The sequence below is a fragment of the Eptatretus burgeri genome, chromosome 8 (assembly GCF_056783735.1).
Source record: "Eptatretus burgeri isolate ZD-2024b chromosome 8, Ebu_testis_v1, whole genome shotgun sequence".
Classification (NCBI taxonomy): domain Eukaryota; kingdom Metazoa; phylum Chordata; class Myxini; order Myxiniformes; family Myxinidae; genus Eptatretus; species Eptatretus burgeri.
This window is the reverse complement of record NC_140968.1, coordinates 15,639,716-15,659,725: the sequence shown is the minus strand read 5'-3', so window position 1 is coordinate 15,659,725 and position 20,010 is coordinate 15,639,716. Positions and strand designations below refer to the sequence as shown.

The window sequence follows — 20,010 nt, the reverse complement described above, 5'->3', positions numbered from 1 at the left end:
GCTTAGCACGGTGTGTGTTAGGGGAATTAAAAAGGTCATTGCTGCTGTAGTTGTGCATTTGGACTGACGGGACCTCGGTAACCGTTCGTTCGGGTTACACACGGGTTGCGCACGATAACGGCTCGTCCTGTTCGAGTGACGTGAATATCACTGCCAAGGTGAATGAATCTCTCCATGACCTCGACATCTTCGCCACAAACAGGTACAGACAGGATAGGAGCATCCAAGATATAATTGGAAGCCTGGATCTTAGTTTTGGCTCATCCGTGTCATTTCAGTTGGGGGTTGTGGTGACCCCCTCAGATTTTTCTGAAAAAATACTCAAAGCTCCCTTAACATATATGAGGAAGGTTTGCCAAGTTATAGCTCAAAATTCCAAGTAGTGTCCGAGATATGGCCCGACAAACACCCTCGGGGTGTTTCAATTCTGGCAGTCGTGAGTTGCAGATTTGTATCTGAACCATTTTTGTAGGGCTCTAAATTCCAGTTTTACAAACAGTTCTGAGAATTCACACAAATGGTGTCTATTCGTGAGACTTTCAGAATGTGACATCAAAAATGTTCTCCTTAAAATACTTTTTAACATAAGTACTCTCAAAAGTACATGCAGTTGATTTGTAACATGCAGTCAAAAAAATTTGAGTTTTCAAATTGCTGCCAACAGTCAGTTTATTCATCATGAATAATTTTGTTCCCTGATTTACATAATCTAGTGACTGGATCATTTACACAAGAAAACTGAAACCTTTTGGAACAAAATTTTGGGTGCTATAGGTGTCTGAACTTTGCTCCAGACTCAATGACTGAAATTTACCCCGGTTTTACTCCAAGTGTTCTCCATGTTGACAGCTACACGGCTCTTTGAAATTTTTGTCACTTAAAGACACATAGGCAATCTGTGGTCGAAAATTCAAGAGTTGTTCTCAATCCCTTCTATTTATAAAAAGGCCCTCTATTTAAAACAAGGACAAATGTGTCCAAGAGCCACATCCTAAACGTCCTGTCTTCACCAGAAGAAGAAAAAAGAAATAAAAAACAACAACAACTTCCGATATTTCGTCACGTGCCTTGACGGAGCCAATAGCGACACCCGTCCTGGACAATCAACGTTCATGACGAAAAAATTGTGTATTTACGAAATAATTACACATTAAATGGAATAATCTTTAAATAGTAACGTGAACTTTTCGAAACTTCAAAGCAAATGTCCGAATATATTTAAAAGTTCATGATAGACACTCTTAAAAGGCACCCTCAATGTGAGGATGTGCACATGTGCTTAGTATTTAAGGAGATCCGGATCCTGTATGTAAAAGAGCCAAGTCATAAGGGTTTTGTCTGAAGAAGAAGAAGAGGGAAGAAGAAGAAGAAGAAGGCCGAGCTCTGTATGAGCCACGTCTCGCAAGTGAGATGCGGCTGAAAACATGTTCGATGAAACATGTGGAATAAAAGCAATAGGTATGCTTTTGAAGTGGAAGCCATGCCAAGCATCCATAAGTTGGCACCACAATGATGAAATTGTGTTTTTTGGTCACAACAAGTATATTGTTACTTTAATTTGGCTCACATTTTTTAAAGGATATTTTAGTTTAAGGCCGCCGCCAATCTCAACTACAAACTAGAGGGGGAGCACTCGGGAGAGTGCAAAACCTCCGCCGCCAATACTGCTGGGTCACTCAAGTGAACCTTATATCTTATTCATTAAATATGATGTCAACATGCTGACAAAGTTATAGTTCTTTTCTCCAACATTTTTTTTTTGAGGGGGGGGGGGGTGGAAATCACTTAAAACATGTAGAAATGCAAAAAAAAAAAATGTTTTTCTCCAACAATTTTTTTTTGGGGGGGGGGAGTTGGAAATCACTTAAAACATGTAGAAATGCAAAAAAAAAAAAAAAATTCTCTAACAATTTTTTTTTGGGGGAGGGGGGGAACAAATCTAAAAATCTAATGGCATGATCCTTGGACCATACCTAATCCCCCCACCAAGTTTCGTCGAAATCCGTCGAGGAGTTTTTCCGTAATACTGTTCACAAACAAACAAACAAACAAACAAACAGAAAGGGGTGAAAACAGTAACCTCCGATCTTCGATGGCAGAGGTTAATTAAGACACATAATGTGATCATAAGAATCACCATTAAAAATATTCATTTGCATATCTAATTGTTTATATACTTAGTGTACATTATACGAAAGTCTACATCCATTTGTAAATGTCGGTACAATATCTGATTCAACTATTTTTTTCATAATTTCATATCAAATTGTTTGGACAAATGTACTTGGATCCATTGCACAAAGTGAACAGTGATCAGTTTTATAATTGCCAGGATATAATAAAATGTAACAATGAGCATTGGCAGTTACGACAGGGCTGTGTATAAGGTTAAAGCCTAAATAAGATTGAGTTGTGCTTCATGCCTAACTTTGGAAATTATTTTGCTACACTTCTTTAAGCTTTACCAAACTGATTTATATATTGTTAGATTCTACTTAAGTCATACTTCCTTACAATATCTTTTTTTTCTATACGTTTGTGAGTAAAAAAATTATTTTAAAAAAAAGTAGCTTTTGGGACTGCAGAATCATTAGCAATTGATGCATTAAAAAAAATTGTTTAAAAATAGAAGGGATTGAGAACAACTCTTGAATTTTCCACCACAGTTTGCCTATGAGTGTCTTTAAGTGACAAAACATTTAAAAGAGCTGTGTAACTGTCAACATGGTGAATATTTGGGGTAAAACCGGGGTACATTTCAGTGTCGTTGAGTCTGGAGCAAAGTTCAGACACCTAGAGCACCTAAGATTTTGCTCCAAAAGGTTTCAGTTTTCTTGTGTAAATGATCCAGTCACTAGATTATGTAAATCATCAACAAAATTCTTCATGATGAATAAACTGACTGTTGGCAGCAATTTGAAAACTCAAATTTTTTTGACTGCATGTTACAAATCACTACTTTTGAGAGTACTTATGTAAAAAAGTATTTTAAGAAAAACATTTTTTATGCCAGATTCTGAAAGCCTCACTAATAGACACCATTTGTGTGAATTTTCATAACTCTGTTTGTAAAACTCTGGAATTTAGAGCCCTCCAAAAATGCTTTAGATACAAATTTGCAACTCGCGACTGCCAGAATTGAAACACCGCTCGGGTGTTTGTAGGGCCATATCTCGGACACTACTTGGAATTTTGAGCTATAACTTGGCAAACCTTCCTCATATATGTTAAGGTCGCTTTGAGGATTTTTTCAGGAAAATCTGAGGGGGTCCCCACAGAATTTCATTTTTTTTGGCTAATTTGACATGGAATGACCCTTTTGACCCAGGAAACCCATAATATAATCCCAGCGGCTCCAACTCCTCATTCAGCACATTGAGGGCCGACAAAAGATATCTGGAGTCTCTGCAAAGGTAGCTGCATCATCTGCAAAATCAAGGTCAAATATATTGAGATTCCGAATCAATGCACCACAGCTTAATCTCTCCGACATCCTCCCCAGAATCCAGTCCGTACAAGTGCTGAAAAGAGTGGGAGCCAGGACACATCCCTGACGAAAACCAGTAACAACTGCAAATAAGTCAGAGATGGTATCAAAACATCTCATAGCACTCTCAGTTCCAGAGTATAGTTCAAGCATCAGATTTATCAGTTTAAGTGGCACCCCATGAAGACCAATAATCTTCCAGAAGGCATCCCAATTCACTGAATCAAACGCTTTCCAGAGATCAACATCGGCTGCAAGCAGCCCGTGCCAAAACTCTCATCTGCGTTCGGTGAGGACCCGAAGAGCAAGGACATGGTCAATCGTTGAAGTCTTTAGTGTAAAGCCTGACTGCTCTGCACTCTGGTGCTCAATCAGATGGTGGTGAACCCTATCAAGAATTATCTGAGCAAAGAACTTTCCTGGCACAGAGAGCACCGTCACCTCTCGGTAGTTGTTGCAGTCTTGACGATCACCCTTCCCTTTCCAGATAGGAACAACAAGGCCCCTCTTCCAATCAGTGGGGATGATGCCTGTGTTCCAGGCAGAGCACAAAACTACATGCAACGACATGAGTACAATATTTCCACCAGCCTTGAGAAGTTCAGTATGGATGCAACAGGTCCCAGGAGATTTACCCCATTTCATCCGGTTCACCGCAGCATGTGTTTCCACAAACGAAGGTGGACCACAGATGATTGGAGGGTGAGCAATCGGGATTGTAACAGCCCTGACATCCAACTCGACAGCTGGTGGATCAGCCTGGTTGAACCGCTCAAAGCAACTGGCCCAGCGGGCCTTTACTTCGGTCTCCTCTGTCAAGAGCATCCAAAGCCAGTCGTCAACTGGGCATCCTCTGTCGTGCATCATCCTTCCTTGGCACATCTGAACTCCTCGCCACATGCAAAGCTTTTGTCCACAGCATGATGGACTACTGCTCTCCCCTCTGGGCTGGTGCTCCCACATCTCATCTTGTTTGGCGTCATGCTGTGGAAACCAGGGCATTTAGGAACATTGGTATATCCCACGATGATGCCGAGTCGTTGGGTCTCTCACTCTCTCACCACAGGCAGGTCGGTGGTCTATCTTCTCCCGTTTCCTCTCCGGCCTCGCCCGCCCCCCCTTGCTCTGAGAAATGTCTCCTCCCTATTTATGCAGGGCACTCAAGGTCCACCAGCAACCCCTTTCTGGTAAAACTACCAAAAGCACGAATCACTGCTCACCTTTACTCTTTCATTCCTCTTTTTTCATGCCTTTGGAACAAACTCCCACACTCTCTTCAATCCCACTCTTCTCTCCACCATCTCTTATCTTCCCCAATGAAAAACCACGATAATTTCTCCCCCACCAATCCACCCGAAACCTACCTCCTTCAAATTCCCTGCTTTCCTTCCTGAGGGCCCTGTCACACCTTGACGTTTTAGCTAGCGTATGGCAACGTATCAAAATGTATGTAAAACGCTGGCGTACGCTGAACTATTCATGTTTTTTTTTCAGTTTTGGGCATATTCATAATGAGTTGGACGTATGCATAATGTATTAGTAATGTACACAGAACGTTTCGATAACTTATAGATAACTTAAACCAAAGATTGCTTAGCGTGTTGTTGGCGTTCACAACCTATGCCCAACGATAGTCTAACTTATGCATAGCGCGGCAGCATATCGCCGACGATCACGTGGCGTAGCTGCCGCTCAATGATTTAAAGGCCCTGTCACACTTTGACAATTTCACCATCGTATGCTGACGTATGAAAAATTTGTCTAAAACACTGGCACACGTCGAATACGTTATGGGTAAGTTTTGTATACGATAAGAGCACGCTGAAGCACGCTGAAGCACACTGGCATACGTCGTAGTACACCGAGTACGTCGATAAATTTTAAGCATGCTCAAAATTTTTCGACGTATGCCAGCGTATAACTCACACGTTCCGCATACGCTGGCCATAAGTTGGAGGCACGTTATGTGATGGTTGACACACGTTACTTGCAAGTTACTCACAAGTCGAAACATGTCGAGGTAATGTTTAGCGTACCCAAAACTTATTTCTAACCTATGAGTAACATGCTTTGAACCTATGTGTAACGTGCTTTGAACCTATGAGTAAGGTATCTCCAACGCATATTGACGTCTTCCGGACGACCACAGAACTTACTGAACATGCTTCTAAATTACAGCTACCGTCTAATGGCGTATTGGCAGCGTTTAGGCCTTAGGGGAATTGGTATATAAAAATGGGGTTCACACAGGAGGAACCCATTAGTGTTCCAGACTCCATGTTTTTGTTTTTTTTCTTCGGCATGACGGTGATGTTGCCACTTAGATTTCTAGTGCGGTTATAATATAATATAATTAATAGGCTGCCGCTCGACGATTTAAATCATAGAAATCGAAGTGTCAACATCACCGTCATGCCGAAGAAAAAAAAAAAACCATGGAGTCTGGAACACTGATGGGTTCCTCCTGTGTGAACCCCATTTTTAGGTCATCTCTTCGAGCATGACCTAATAATATGGGTGTCGATGTCCTTCGATCCGTCCATCCGTCCGTCCGTCCGTTCACAATGAAGTTCAAGCGGGAGATCTGGTCATTCGTGATCCTGATAGAGGTCGATGAGACGTACACGATGGTATGACTTTCAAGGTCACCGAAGGTCAAGGTCAAGGTCACGAGGCCTTTGAAGTTGCGAAAATGACGATTTTCAAATTCTCTCTCCTCCGCCATTTCTCAAGCGATCTTGAATTTGATTGTAGCAAATGAATCTATGCGACATATCTAAATTTTAATCAGGCCGGATTTTCGATATTCGCTTTCGTTTTCGTGTCACGTGACTTCAAAGTTGGCAAAAAAATGCGAAAATGACGATTTTCAAAATCTATCTCCTCCTACATTTCACAAGTAATCTTGAATTTGATTGTGGCATATGAATCTATGGGACAATATCCAAATCTGGTCAGGCCGGATTTTCGATATTCGTTTTCGTTTTCGTGTCACATGACTTCAAAGTTGGCAAAAAATGCGAAAATGACGATTTTTCAAAATCTATCTCCTCCTACATTTCTTAAGCAATCTTGAATTTGATTGTGGCATATGAATTTATGGGACAATATCTAAATTTGGTCAGGCCGGAATTTCGAATTTCGCTTTCGTTTTCGCGTCACGTGACTTCAAAAATTTGCAAAATCTGCCCTACCTTCAGGAGGCTATATATTCTCTACTGGGCATGGTAAAAGTTAGTGAATGGTGTCATTGCATAGCAGCTGACCTTGTATATTATATTTATACATTTTCCGCCGAAAGTGCAAAAGTTTCAAAACCCGAAATGTAAACGTTGGCATTTATTTTCAAAATATAATTTTGTGCACGCGCCAAAATGACGAGTCATCTTTAACCAAACTGCGCAGTTCGAGCTGCGCAGTGGAGCTGCGCAGTAGTCTTCGGTTATAACTGAACATTGAGAACTTGTGGTATTATTTCTCACAGAGATGACTGTCACTCCCGCACGGGGGTAATTTTTATATACCAATTCCCCTTAACGCTGCCAATATGCCATTATACGGTATCTGTAAGTTAGAAACATGTTCAGTAAGTTATGTTGTCGTCCGGAAGACGTCAAATAAGTCTACATACGTCAATATGCTTTGTAGATACGTTACTCATAGGTTCAAAGCACGTTACTCATAGGTTAGAAATAAGTTTCGGGTACGCTAAACATTACCTCGACGTGTTTCAACTTATGAGTAACTTACAAGTAACATGTGTCGACATGTGTCAACGATCGCATAACGTGCCTACAACTTATGGCCAGAGTATGCGGAACGTGCGAGTCATACGCTGGCATACGTCAAAAAATTTTGAGCATGCTTAAAATTTGTCGACGAGCTCGGCGTACTATGACATATGCCAGCGTGCTTCAGCGTGCTCTTAACGTATACAAAACTTACCCATTACGTATTCGACGTGTGGCAGCGTTTTAGACAAATTTTTCATACGTCGGCATATGCTGGCTAAATCGTCAAGGTGTGACAGGGCCTTGAAAGTCCCTGTCGTGTCAATCTTGTTTGTCTTGTGTACCCCACCCAATCCCCCAGCCTTCCACAGATCTCCTCATGTCTCTGTTCCACACCATTTTTTCCTTCCCTCCCCCACCCCTCGTCTCCTGCTGCCCTTGTTGTACGTTCTGTGTGTTCGCTCTCATTAGAGCCTCGACAGCGAATTAAAAAATATATATATGTGGAGGATTTACATTTCAGGTCAGTGAATTCAACCACATATTATTTTTGAGGTCACCATCTGACAAAAGGTAAACATTGATTAAAGGGTCAATGTAGGCTAAATTTCTAAAATTACTAAATTTTAATCCAATTAACTTGACATCTGAAGAGCATTTGCATATCACAATCAGGTCACTGTATTCAACCACACATTAATTGAGGTACATGAAGGCCAATTTGGGCGAATTTTTTCAAATCCTCAATTTTAATCCAATTAACCTTAAATTTGAACAGGATTTTCGTATCAGCTCACTGAATACAAACACTAATTATTTTTGAGGTCAGCACATGCCAAAAGGTCAACAACTTATGATCACTTGCCAAAATCCTCAATTTTCTTCCAATTGACTTGAAATTAGAAGAGGATTTGCATATCTGGTCACTAAATTTAACCACCAATTAATTTTGAGGTCAAAAAGTCAACACAGGACTAATTTTGAAAATTGATAGATCAGTCCAAAAACTATAAATATATTTTGATGCACACATCATTATATCTCAAAAAGTTGTGGGCGAGTTGTGAAAAAAAAAAAAACTCGGTGGATGAGTTGGTCATGTGACAAGAACAAGCAGATTAGATTTTGGTTCAGATCCAGCCCATCAGTGGGATTCAAAACATGAACTTTTCAACCTGGCAGAGGTATGCGCTCTGCCGAGTGCCGTGGTACCACATTCTCTTTTGCTGAGTGTTGCTCCACGAGTGATTTTTGATTTGTTTGTTTGTTTTTATGGGTGATCTCAGCAATCCTTTGATCTCAGAAGCTGAAATTAGGGGACAACGTGAAGATGTGCTTTGGCAAAAATGGTATTTTTCATTTTTTGATTACGTAATTAATAAATCGATAGTAATTAATTATTTATTTAATTTTTCATCCTGGCAATATCTCAGGCACATTTTGAGCTCGGAAGCTGATATTTGGAAATGACAATTAATCAATAAATCAAAAATACCATTTGTACCCACATCACTTGGTCACCGCCAAGTATCAGCAGCCAAGACAAATATGAGCTTCTGAGTTCAAAAGGTGCCTGAGATATTGCCCAGAAGAGAAATAAAGTAATTCACAAATGGATGCATTGATGTAATTAATAAATTAACTTCTTAATCAAAAATGAAAAAGTTTTTTGCCAAATAACATCTTCACTTTTGTCCCAGAAATTTCAGCTTCCTTGTTTAATGGATGGTTGAGGCATCGCACGGACAAACAAAGAAGAAAATAAGAAAAAGGAGTGAAAACCGAATTCTTTCTCCCTTCCCACGGTGCCCAGCGATGACGTCATGCATGCATACCTGGTTGTGGAATTGGGAAGGAGGAGCGGTGCACAACGACACAAGTCATTCAATACCCTGACTTCCAACGGAGGTTGAAGGATCGATGACGTACTTCCGATTTACCTTCGGGAATGAATGACACCTGCAGCACATTTCGCTCGACATATGGTACTTTCCATAATCAGTGAAAAGAGAAAACAATCTGACTTTAAGACAAACAACAACAAAAAAAAGAGATAAAATTAGAATCAACTAACTACTCTGCCATGGCCTTAATAAAATGTACAATCTCGCTGAAAGGCAATGCTGACATCACAAAGGTTATTTGAGATTTTGAGGTCCTTCTCCGATCAAACATAACAAATATAAGAACGTCCTCAAAGGAGACGATAATCAGTCCGACACTTTTGGGAATAAATATATAATTTTTACACAATCTTCGAGTACAGGTGATCCACGAAGTGAAAAACAGCACCGTGACGTCACCACCACGACGACACGCTGCACTGCGACCCTGAAGGGAATCCCACAAGGTGAATAAACCTCACGGGTGAGGGTTTAAAACGTCACCAGCAGTGAATACGTCACAGCTGCAGAAACATTCCTTTTAAAACCTGTTTCCAATGGTCGCCTCAAACACTATTTCTGCTCTTGCACGTCCTCTCTCTGAACTGTTCACCTCATCATTTGTTCTCAGTCATCTTCCCTCTGATTGGAAGTTCGTCAAAATCACTGCATTGTGGAAACTTGTAGAAATTCGAGTGTGTGTGTGCGAATTTCCAGTCACGTATCTGACGTGTGAGCTTCGGTGGTTAAGTGAACGTCGACAGTCTCGAAATCTCCTTCGTGCTCAGGAACGGAGCCCTGGGGGGTCGTGGGGAAAAACGGCCGAGATGGATGTGAACAGCACCCGCACTCATTTTACCTCACAGTGCACAGCAGCTCCACTCGTGTGAGATTCTTCTTCCTCTTTGTAATTCATTTCCTTCCCTCGTTTTGAAAAGTTGATTGTCACCACCACACACAGCACCGGCACTCGGTGGAACACATTCCTCCGCCAGGATGAACGGTTTACCTTTTGTATCCACTGAGAGGCCGGATCTGGATCCGAACCCGAACCAAAATCGAATCACCTTGTTCTTGGCACTGAACCAACTAATCCACAGTTTTGCCAGAACTCGTCCACAACTTGTTGATATCATTGTCATAGATCGTTTTTGTCCATCTATCAATCGTGAGGAATCACTTTAAAATGATGTTGGTTGAACAGGATGGATGAATTAAGATCTGGTCCTGGGTTTGAGCTGTTATCGTGTTGTTGAAAGAACACCAGATGTTTTCACTCAGCCTGTCATCCTTCCAAAGTCAGCCAAATGAGCACCAGGTCGCTGGGAACAGGGGGCACTGCATCAGCTGCACCCCCAGCAATGATGCTTCTTGCATGCAGATGTTTGGCTCCTGGGTAGCTGTCATTTTGTTGGGGCACAAGTTTGCCGCTGATGCTGTACCCCTCTACCAGTGCACTGGCACTCATTTCACCAACCTCAGAAGGATGACAGGCTGAGTCAACCCCACCTGGTGTTAATTGAGTCGCTAACGGGGCTCGAACTCAGGACTCCAAGATCCAAAGACAACCACCCAACCACAAAGCTAACACCAGGATTGACACCGATGCAACCGATTCACCAGGATTCGTCTGGCGTCTCGTCTGCCGCATCACTACAAGCGGTCGACCATCTCATCACGGGAGTCCACCTCGTCTCACCTCCTCTGTGTTCGGCTGCCCTGGTCCGTTCTCTGGCGACAGGTGCTCCGGGAAAGTGCGGACGTCGAGCCGAGCGAACGCGGCCAGGTTGCCAGGATTGTTCACCAGGATTGACACCGATTCAGCCACAGGCTGGATGCGAAACATCTTTAAAATTCTCGTGTCCTCGGATCTTCAACAAAATCTAATCAATTCTTCTTTGTCACACCGAACCTGTCACCAAGTCCATAACCTTTTGAAACATCCTACTCTCAGATAAACCAGAACAACACCAACCAAACGGGATTGAAACGGAACTTTCATAAACTTTTGATGATGGAGGTAATAACTATCGATTCATTGATTTCAAGATAAATAAATATCGATGATGAAGACTGAGAATGTACTGTTGCGATCGCACTTAAAGTTGTCATTGTTGAAGTACGAGAGCATTTGGGCTTTGGGGTTTCTGAGGCACCCCAAAAAATATACATGTAAGTGAATGTCTTCTGCTCTTGCTCATCCTTTCTCTGTTCTAATCACCCTCTCATTTGCTCAAGGTCATCTGCCATCTGCTTGGAAATCAGCAAACATCACTGCCCTGCACAAAAAAGGTGCAAAAACAGATCCCTGCTACTACAGACCAATCAGCCTTCTCCCAATCATCAGCAAGGTTATGGAATCCATCATCGCTTCAGACATCAAATCCTTCCTCTTCTCCAATGGCTTGATTTCTGATCATTAATTTGGTTTCACACCAGGTCACTGTATCCTGGATATGCTGCTTCTGCTCTCCCAACAATGGATGGAAGCCCTCAATGCCAGACAGGAAATCCGAGCCGTATCCCTGGACATATCACGTGCTTTTGACACAGTCTGGCACCCTGCCCTACTCACCAAACTCTCTTCCGATGGTATGCAAGGCCATCTCCACTCATGGCTCGTAGACTTTCTCTCCTGTCGCAGTCACCGTGTGGGCCAAAATGGAGTTCTTTCATCCCCCCCTTCCTGTCCAGGCTGGAGTTCCTCATGGTCACGTTCTGGGCCCTGTTCTTTTTCTGGTTTTCATCAATGATCTCTCCGACTCTCTGGAAAATCCTCTATATCTCCTTGCCGATGACTCCACCCTCTGCCGTACCATCGGTCATCCCTCAGACCGGCAAGCAGCAGCTTCTTCGCTCACTGCTGATCTGGATAAAATCACTAACTGGTCCAACACGTGGAAAAGGTCTTTCAATCCGGGCAAATCTCACACTCTCACTATGTCTCTTCGAAAGGACAGTTTAGAAAACCCCCTTCCACTTTCTCAACAATCCTCTGAAAGAAGTCCTTTCTTTCAAGCTTCTGGGTCTCACTATCTGCCATGACCTTTCCTGGGAAAGCCACATATCAAACCTCGCCTCCAAAGCCAGTCGCCGACTGGAAATCCTCCGTCGTGCAAAGTCCTTCCTTGGCCCTCCTGAACTGCTGACCACTTACAAAGCTTTTGTCTGCAGCCTGATGGAGTACTGCTCTCCCCTCTGGGCTGGTGCTCCTGCCTCCCACCTTTCTCAGCTTCACGCTGTTGAAACCAAGGCATTTCAGATCATTGGCATCTCCCGCAATGAGGGTGAGTCTTTGGGCCTCTCACTCAATCACCGCAGGTTGGTCGGTGGTTTTTCTGTCTTCTCCCCTCTCCTCTCCAGCTTTACCCCACATGCTCTCTGTGATTTGTCCCCACCACATTCCCGCAGGGTGCTCAAGGTCCGCCAACAACCCCCTTCTGGAAAAACTACCAAAATCACGAATCACTGCTCACATTCACCCTTTCATTCCTCTTTTTCCCCGCCTTTGGAATAAACTCCCTCACTCTATTCATTCCCATTCTTCGCTCCAGGCCTTCAAAACAGCTGTTCACTACCACCTCTTATCACCCCCCATCCAAATCCTCGATCTTTTCTACCCCGGATAATCCACTCAAGCCCACCTTCTTCAAATTCCCTGCTTTCCTTCCTGAAAGTCCCTGCAATGTCCATCTTCTATTCCCCATGTTCCCATCCCATCCCTCTCCCTTCCACAGATCTCCTCATGCTTGGTTTTTCAAACCCGGGGGCGCGACCCCAAGTGGGGTCGCCGAGCAAATTTTGTGGGGTCACGGGCATCCGCTTGCAGCGAAAAAAATTGTCTATTTTTGATCGGTGTTCGCTTTTACGGGATCTAATATAAACGGTTCGTTCAAAGTATGGGAACCAGTGCAACATGACGCTTGGAATTGGATCCAGCCGATGCGTGAGCTCGCTGAAGGGCGGTTCATTTTGGCGGGAAATTAGTGGTTTGATCCAAGGCCTCTCAGACTCAGACTCCATCATTAACGTGTATTCACGTCTCCACGTATGACTCGAGACCTTATTTGTGATGGCAGCACCGGCCACTAGCAAATCTTGAGAATGTTCTTACCAGGATAAATTTCTGGACCTTGGATTTTTCTACATGGTGGATAAAAGTGGGGCACAGAGGCCTCAGTGTGTGATTTGTTTCGAAGTGCTTTCTACGGAGTCTATGAAACAAAATAAGTTGCAGAGGCATTTGACGACAAAACATGCACCTTATCAGGATAAGGAGAGAGCGTTCTTTGAGAGGAAACTTCTTGCACTCAAGAATACGCGTCTTGACAGAGAGGGTACATGCCATCAGAACAATTCTCAAGAAATAGAGGCCTCGTATCGAGTGTCACTCCATGTTGCCAAGACTAAAAAGCCTCACTCCATTGTGGAAGAACTCGTGCTGCCATGTGCAAAGGAAATGGTATCTCTGATGGTTGGGGAGTAAGCGGCGAAGAAACTGGCAGTTATACCCCTCTCTGACAACACCATCCAACGCAGAATTGAAGATATGAGTCTGGACGTAACGGCTCAGGTCGTACAGAAGATCAAGGAATTGCCGTGGCACGCCATACAGTTGGACGAGTCCACTGACATCGCATCGTACGCGCAACTCATCGTCTGGGTCCGCTTCATTAAGGCTGATAACTTTGTCAATGAGCCTCTGCTCATCAAACCATTGGAGGCCACCACCAAAGGCGAGGACATTTTTGGGAAAGTAGCGCAGTTTTATCGTAACCATGATCTGGACTTCGGAAAGTTGCTCGGTTCTACAACAGACGGCGCGCCAGCAATGTTAGGAGTGCGTTCTGGATTCAAGGCCAAATTGCTTGAGGTGGCTCCTTAGACCTCCATGGTACACTGCATGATTCACCGAGAAGCGCTCGCCTCTCGTACGTTGCCAGAAACCTTGCAGAGCGTGCTCTCAGAAGTCGTAAAAATGGTGAATCACATCAAATCGAGCGCCCTCAACACTAGGTTATTCAGGCTATTCTGCCAGGAGATGGACGCCGACCATAATAATTTACTATTCTACATTCAAGTCAGATGGTTATCTCGAGGAAACCTTCTTCTGTGCATTTACGAGCTCAAAGATGAACTGAAGGAGTTCCTACGCACACAAGGGAAAACGGCATGGGTAGCGTTGCTTGAGTCGGTCTCTTGGCTGTCAGAACTGTGCTATCTCGTTGACATCTTTGAACGTCTCAATGTCCTCAACCGCTCCCTCCAAGGCAAAGACGCCAACCTCATGATTTTTCACGAAAAAATGAGCGGATTTCTGGCGACTCTAAAATTACTGAAAGACAAAGCAGCTGTTAAGCGCTTCAGCCTTTCCCCCGTCTGGTGGAGTATCTTATGACCTGCCAGTACGATGATACTGAGCTCGACAGTCTTTCTGGGGAGATGGCACGTCACCTTCGGTCACTCATTGAACAGTACGAGCACTATTACCCTGAGCTGGATGTGCAGTTCTTTTCTCTGGTTTGGGACCCTTTCAATGCTCCACTGGACTCGATTGCTGATGAAGATGATACAGCACAGGAAGAGCTTGTACAGCTCCAGCAGGATTCAGGAGCACAGGCTCTTGCGCGGACGCATTAGTTGTCGAGGTTCTGGTGCAAAATGCTGCCGTCGTGCCCGACCCTTTCACGGCACGCCATTAAGGTTCTCATGTCATATCCTTCATCATACTTTTGTGAGCAGTCGTTCTCCACCTTGGTGGTGATTAAAACAAATAAAAGTACAGAAATCGCCTAGAAATGGAGCATGATATGATCCTGGCAATGTCATCTACTTCTTCACGAATAGAGAAGTTGGTTTCTGAAAAACAGGCTCGTCCTCACTGATATATCTAAATGGCATTCGGACTAAACTTCTGAAACATTCAACTACTATTTGGATACTGTCGGCTATTCTCCGTTTGCTTGTCTATGAAAACACGACGATGGTGAATAAAGTAAACAGTAAATGTTCTTGTGTCATATGAAATCTTATCTTCTATATTATGAGTAGGGTTTTGAATCTTTTGGGTCGCGCGATGTAGAGAGGTTCTGAAATTGGGTCGCCACTAAAAAAAGTTTGAAAACCACTGTCCTCATGTCTCTGTTCCCCACAGTTTTGTCCTTCCCACTCCCTCCCTTCGTCACATGCTCCCCTTGATGTGCGTTGTGTGTTAGCTCTCATACGAGCCTCGACAAGGTATACAAAAAAAAATAAAAAAACGGGGGAAGGGAAAAAAAACTTATTGACTACACCAAAATCCTCCCAATTCCCCTTGTTTGACTTCTTTAGACCCCACTTTCAAGACTTTTCTTCCCAAAATCTTCCTCCCTTTTTCACCAAAGGCCGACTTTTCAACATTTTAACCACCCCCATTTTTCACCAAAAATCATCATATGTCTCACTGTACTCTTACAGTGAACCAACAAATATTTACCTCTGCCATCGAAGATGAAGGAGGTTATGTTTTCACCACTTTCAGTCCTTTGCCTGTGTACACGATATCTCAAAAAATTGTTGACGGAGACGGATGAAATTTTGTGGACCGGTTAGGTGTGTGACAATGATGAACTGATTAGATTTTGGTGAACTAGTGCGGGCCTGTAGGTGCGGGCTCGTAGGTGCTTGCCCATAAGTGCGTGCCAGTATGTGCAGCTTCGTTCCTTCGCTCTCGTAAAAGACTACTGGATTGAGGCATTTTTTCAATTAGATCGGACCAACCGTATCATAAATGGCCATAACTTGGGAAACATACTCAGGTCTCCAGCGTCAATTGTGACGTCATATCAAACAAAGAAGAAGAAGAATTGTGATGCCCCCCTCTCTCTCACCTTCCCCCTCTCTCCCCTCTAGTCTCGCTCCTCCTCTCTCGCCCTCAATCTCACCACTCCTCTCTCGCCCCCTTCTCTCTTCCTCTCTCTTGAATTGTGACGCTCCTCTCTCTCCCTCCCCTCTCTCGCCCCTCTTTCCCCACCTCATCTCGCCACTCCTCTCTCGCCCCCACTCTTCCTTGCCTTTCACACCTGCTCTCCCGTCCCCCTCTCTCACCATCTCCTCTCTCCCCCTCTCTTGAATTGTGACGCCCCTCTCTTTTTCCCCCATCTCTCGCCCCTCCTCCCTCCTCTCTTCCCTCTCTTGAATTGTTTTGCCCCCCTCTCTCTCGCCCCCACTCTCCACTGCCTCTCACACCCCTCTCTCACCATCTCCTCTCTCCCCCTCTCTTGAATTGTGATGCCCCCTCTCTCTCTCACCCCTCTTTCACCCCCATCTCTCGCCCCCTTCTCTCGCCCCCTCTCTTGAATTGTGACACCCCCCTCTCTCTTGCCCCACCTCTCTCCCCCTCTCACGCCCTCCTCTCTCGTCTCTCCTCTCAGCCCCCTCCTCTCTTGCCCCTCTGTTAATGTATTCACAAATGTCTACCAAGCAAAACAATTAATTCAAACCTTGGGAAAAAAACAGCCTTCAAACCTTGGGAAACACTTGGGAAGCAGCTGAAACGGATGAAGGAGAACGATATCAAACTTTGAAAAAGCACATACTCAGGTCCCAGAGTCAATTGTGACATCATAAGAAAAAGAGGAAGCATTGTGACGTCATAACACCGTGTCCCGTCATTGGTTGACAGACAATATATGTCGTTATTGGTTGATAGACATTGGTCATTGTATCACGTTATTCTTTTTATTACTGCCAATTATTGTGCTGCTATTATTATTATTATTATTATTATTAATATGCAGGTTATCATTTTTCTGAGATATCTTTGGGAAAAAATGGCATGATAAGGTGAAAAGGTGGAACGACACTTCAGCTGCCATATATATATATACACCTTTTCAACACTGAAAAAAGCAAGAAAATGGCCGTAACTTGGGAACCGCTGGTCCGATTAATATCAAACCTTGAAAAGGCAGATCTTCGGGTCCCTGGCAATATTCCTGGCAAGTTTCAATCAGATCGGACCAGTGGTCGTCGAAAAACGGCGGTCACAGACAAACAAACAGACAGACACACACACACACACACACACACACACACACACACACACACACACACACACACACACACACACACACACACACACACACACACACACACACACACACACACACACACACACACACACACACAGATTGCTGGAATTATAGATAGATATCCGGATCCAGATACGACGACTAGAATTTTTTCAGTGATTCTTCACCATTGAAAGATAAGACCAAAAACGATATAGTGTTGCGAATCTGGCAGCCATGAGCACACAACAGACAGGTTCCCGTAGCTCAGTTATTTCGTTAAGTATATGTGTATAGTTAGAATTCATCCCCTGTGTCAAATGGGTGTTTAATTGTACGTTTGCTGTGAATTATTTTATAGTTAGAATTTTTACGTCACCAACAACAACACTCTGCTCGCCGCATTGTCCACGCTCTTCATGCGCTCACTGGCATGCGGGCGTGTCTGGAATTCCATGCCCCAGACGGTGTGGATTTCGCACCAAATATGCTCACCAGGCGCTTCGCTCTGGTTGTGCGCAAAATAAGGGTATGCGTCATTTTCCACCCAATGGGCGACCATAGCCGGGTTGGTCATTTGCAAGAAGGCGGAGCCACGACACACCGCCCACCCAATGAGAGCAGGCGACGGAGGAGCGGACCTCACCCCAAAAACGATGGAGAGTACATTAATGCTTGGTCCCGTGTCTGTCTGGGTCTGCGGCTGACTGCATCGCACGCATCCGAGATGTCTCGTCTGGCGCATTACTACAAGCGGTCAACCATCTCATCACGGGAGACCACCTCGTCTTGCCTCCTCTGGGTTTGGCTGCCCTGGTCCGTTCTCTGGCAACTGGTGCTCCGGGAAAGTGCGGACATCGAGCCGCGCGAATGCGGCCAGGTTGTCAGCACATTCTCTTCCCTCAGTTCGTCTTCCCTCCAAGCTGAAGGGGCAATAAAGACCTTGAGGTCCATCTCTTTCTGGGTATTTATGTGTGCGTGTGTGTGTGTGTCCGTGGGCCCTGTCTCTAAGTAGAATTGTTTAAGTGTTTGCTTGTACTTTTGATACCTTTCATTATTCGTGATAACTCTGCTCTGTGTTCCCCTCCCCGATTATCATTATAAATAAATACCCCTTTTGTTGAATGTACCAGCTCGTTCTTTGTCATTTCTGCCATTGGTTTGCCACGGTGCATATTGGGGATGAGGAAGACCATTGTTGCCGTAATTGTGCAATTGGCCAGCAGGGTTCTGGTACTCGCCGCTCGGGGTACGACTGAGATCCGGCTCGGTAACGGCCCGGATCGCGCAGATCCTGCCGAGGGTGAATTTCCCCGGTAGTTTGACGACGTGGGTATTTAGGTATATTGAAATTGGCAATTGACCCTACCAAACGTGGTCGACCTATTAGCGATCTTCGGTCCGATAAGGGACCCGTGACCTTTCGGATTTATCTGGAAGGTACGACCTAAATTCCGGGTGCTCGGTAGAGACGACTCTACTGTTTCACCTAGCGGTCGTGCTCACCACCGATACCCAGCGCCAGAAGAATTGGTGTTCAGGAGTGGGATTCGGCCCCCTCCGCCTCTTGGAGAAATTCACGGGATTCGGATCAGGGGTGTAGGGAGCAACGCCCCCCCCCCGTTTTCTCAAATTACGAGCATTTTAAAATGTCTTTCTCAAAACGCAGCATGGCAAGCCAAGACAGGCTGGAGCAGGTGGGTAGTAGTGCAGTGTTTGAGGAACCGAAGGCCCAGGACACCACCATGCAGGTCGACCATCCCCTGCAACCGAACCCAGAGGCCGTAATGGGCGCGGTGGGGGCGGTGGTGAACGAGCGCCCCCCACGTGCAATTTCACCCACGGATCGGATGATGGAAATGATGGGACGATTGATGCACGATATAAGCAAAATGGACGCAAATGCGCGGGCAATGGATGCAAATATGCAAAACTTGAAGGAAGAAAAGAAAGGGGAAATGCAGGGCATGGGGTTGAGCCTGCAGGCGAGTCTGGAGGAGGTGAAAGGCAAAATGGCAGAGGAGATCGGCACTGTAAGTGGGGAGATGACCGAGTTAAAAGGGAGTGTGGAAGGTGTGTGGTCCGTGATGGAGACGGGTAAGGGAGAGGTAACGGACAAAATTATGATGGTTGGACGAGAGGAAGACAAACTCAGGCACGGGGTGAAAGAAATTTTAAAAAGGACAAGGGCAACTCAAGAAAAAAAATACCCCCAAGAGGGAGTGCCGGTCATCTCAGCCAGAGGTCGAAAGTAACTCTGTGCCAGACTGGAATAGGGGCAGTTCATAAAGTACATACGCTCTACTTCCGGGTTTCAAAACCACCCACCCCCCTCTGTATTCAGGCTAGTGACCACCCACCCACCCCCTCATACATCGCTAATCGCTTGCAAAGCCAGCAGTTCCTTATGAACCGATGTTTGTAAGCCATGACGATGCAGTCCCTAGTGGTGTAATTTACCTTTTTCTTTTAATATCACAGCACGTCATTTATGAAAATAAAAGTACAAATTGACATTCAAAACAATGTTAATGTCATAAATGAATGTACAGTAAGTGTGCATATAAACTTGTGTTCCATTGTTTTAGTTAAATCTGACAAAAGCTTCACATTTAATATTTGTCTCGGAGAGTTCCGGTTCTTAATTTTTAATACTTTTTTTTTGTATGTACGTACTTTATGAACGGCCCATACGGGGAATCAGAACGAAGTTTGAAGGGCTATAAAATCGGAACGAGAGCAAATTTCAAAAAAAATGGCTCGTATTGTTCTAGATAATAGTCCGTAGTATCTGAATCACTAATAACATTTGATCTTTCTTGATAAATGAGGGAGGAGATACGATTTGAAATCGACGA

At 44.3% G+C, this 20,010-nt stretch overlaps 1 protein-coding gene across 1 annotated transcript in view; it reads right to left on the bottom strand.

Annotated features, from left to right (window-relative positions):
* LOC147021188 (uncharacterized) overlaps window positions 1–9,135 on the bottom strand; it is a 70,761-nt gene extending 61,626 nt beyond the window's left edge. Inside the window, 1 exon segment of the mRNA XM_085893649.1 lies at window positions 9,054–9,135. The gene's annotated coding sequence lies outside the window, so the exon portion shown is untranslated.
* Window positions 9,136–20,010: the final 10,875 nt, after the last annotated feature.